Raw genomic sequence first — 2,828 nt, 5'->3', positions numbered from 1 at the left:
GTATGAGACATTCCAGTGCATATTGTTGCTGGCCATCTCTTAAATAGTAGTCTAGACTAACTGCATCACGCAGACCAAACTGGAACCACAACCCTTGGTCTTGATTCGGTTCTCTTTTGAGAACTTGTAATACATGTAAATTGGAACTTAAGTTACAGGATAGTGTTTCCAGATGAGGAATCATGTCACTTGTGTTTGATACTGAGTGTAAGATTGGTAAAAGGTAAAACCTTCAGCTGATTCTGGGCAGAAGTGCAATTAAGTCAGTCACTGAAACAGGCTCCCCAGGAAAGTGGTCATAGCACCAAGCCTGTCATAGTTCAAGGAGTGCCTGGACGATGCTTTTAGTCACACGCCTTAGTTTTAGGTAGTCCTGTGAGGAGCAGGGAGTTGGGCTCAGTGATCCTTATCAGTCCTTTACTTGAGACATTCTATGATTCTGTATTTCAGCATTCTGTTCTTGAAATTGGTACTGAATACTGAGCATGAGTAAGCCAGCATTAAAAGATTTCACTTAGAAATTTCACTCAAGGATAAAAAAAAAGTAATCAGGATCCACCTCAGTTTTTATTGAGATAGGTGCTTCTGTTTGCAGTATAAAAACTTAAATACATGAAGCTTTCTCACAACCTTAGAAGTTACGAAGCTTTTTTTTCTCTTTCCTGTGTGCGTGGCAAGGCTCTTTAAGTCAGGGCCCCACCTGACTGTCTAGAAGCAATTTTTTAATAGATCAAATGTGAAATCTGGCCTGTAGAAACTAATTGGCTGTAGAACACATGACTTGCTGGCAGTAGATTATGGGCACAGAAGGATCAAATTGCCATCCTTGGAACTTTCGGTTTGTATTAGGGTGAAGGGATAGTGATCTCTGACAATAGTAGAATTTGCCATGAAGCATGTGTGTGTGGCAGGAGCCTCAGAGCAAGAGGATTGGCTGAAGCAGTTACTCCAAGCTGTTCTTCGCAGCTTGACTGTTCAGGTAGAATAATAATAATAGACTATTGTTGAATGACAACTATATAATTAGAAAAGGCAAAGAGTAGTTAAGCATGAGTTAAATAAGAATGCTCACTAGTTTTACAAAATTTTAAGAGGGTACCATTTTATATGATGAACTACGTATATTGGTGTAATTTTTTTTAATGGAGGCCATATTTGAGATACACAGTTTCACTTTAAACGAGGTTCTTTTAGTAGTGAGATTAGTCATATAGGCCCTGTAAAGCTTGAGCTTTGCTAAAATAAGAGTACCTTTCACAAATCCACTTGGAATGTAATGGTAGTCTCTGAGCTGCAACACGCTATAGGCAGAAAATACGGATAAATCTGTATATTGTCTAGCAGTCAAACATGTGAAGGCTGTTGATCACCACCCTCTTGAGTGCAGTCTGAGAGACAATTTCCTGCCCATCTTGCGGACCACCCATCCAGTCTGTTGGCAGTTTGTCTAGGAGGAGGCTGTGGGAAAAGAGAAGGCAGAAGCCCAGGGAAGAGGGAGAGCCTCAAGTCGCCTCCCCCCTGAGCGGGAAGAGTGAGCTGCTGCGAACGAGGGCAGCAGGGACTCAGAGTGGGCGCAGACTGGAGTGACAACACCCCACGCCCTCATGTACAAGAGCAGCCCCCAGGGAGCGCGAGTGACCAGGGGGGGTGAACAGGGTGTGGCGCGTCAGGAGGGTGAGTTTGCGTGGCAGTTTGTGCAGGCAGGGCAAGCGGACGGGGCATGGTCCATCTCCGGGGTCTAGAACTTATCAGAGCTAGTTTCATCTCAACGTCCTCCACCAGTGGACTGAACCATGGTCTCCACTCGCGTCAAAACCACCACCAGAAAGAACGTGGCAACCCAGACGGAGCTGACACGCAAACATGCAGCGGTCCAGGTCCTGGGCTGCAGGGCGTGCCTGAGCCTGTCAGTCCTGCAGGAGGGCAGCAGTGACAGCACCTGTGTGCACTGCGATCAGCTGGGTGACCTGCTCAGCCTGGTGGAAGAACCCAGAGAAGAGGTTAAAAGATTAAGAAGTATTAGGGAGTGTGAAAGGGAAATTGATTGGTGGAGTAGCACCTTAGCACCCCTAAAGCAACAGGAGCAAATGGAGGCTCCAACAAGGCAGGTAATCCCTCATCCTCTTGCTACCAGGCAGAAGGAGGGGACCTAAGAGATGGGGGAGGCTGGAAACAGGTCCCTGGTCAGGGAGGCAGGAAAATCCTCTCCCAACGTCCCTCACCCTCCATGGTGTCCCTTCACAGTAGATTTGGGGCCCTGGAACTTTTGAATAAAGAAGAGAAGGAGGAAGAAAATGAGACAAACAAGGAGGAAGACCAAGGTCTCCAAGGCTGGGTCGTTCTACACCGGGTATTAAAACCAGTTGTAGTGGGTGACTCCATTCTGAGGGGTACTGAAGGCCCCATGCGCAGACCAGACCCCCTTCACAGGGAAGTCTGCTGCCTCCCTGGGGCCGTGTCAAGGACCACATGGCAAAACTCTCCGCTCTAGTGAGACCCAAGGACTACTACCCTCTCTTGGTTTTTCAGGTAGGTAGCGATGATATTACCAGGAGAAGTCCTAAAGCAATGAAGAGAGATTTCAGGGCCTTGGGGAAACTGATTAAGGGGTCGAGGGCACAAATTGTGTTCTCCATCCCTTCAGTTGTGGGGATGTGTGGTGGTTTAGCCCTTGCCGGGGTCTGAGACCACGCGGCCACTGCCCCTCCCCCACAAAGGGAGTGAAATACAAAGCCCCAAGACTGAGATAAGGAAAGGTTTAATACAACAGAGCAACAGCAACACAACAAACAGCAACAATAACAGTGATAACAATGAACAGAGCAAAG

Source organism: Strix uralensis, chromosome Z (genome assembly GCF_047716275.1).
Source record: "Strix uralensis isolate ZFMK-TIS-50842 chromosome Z, bStrUra1, whole genome shotgun sequence".
Classification (NCBI taxonomy): Eukaryota; Metazoa; Chordata; class Aves; order Strigiformes; family Strigidae; genus Strix; species Strix uralensis.
Note: the sequence above shows the minus strand (reverse complement) of the source record.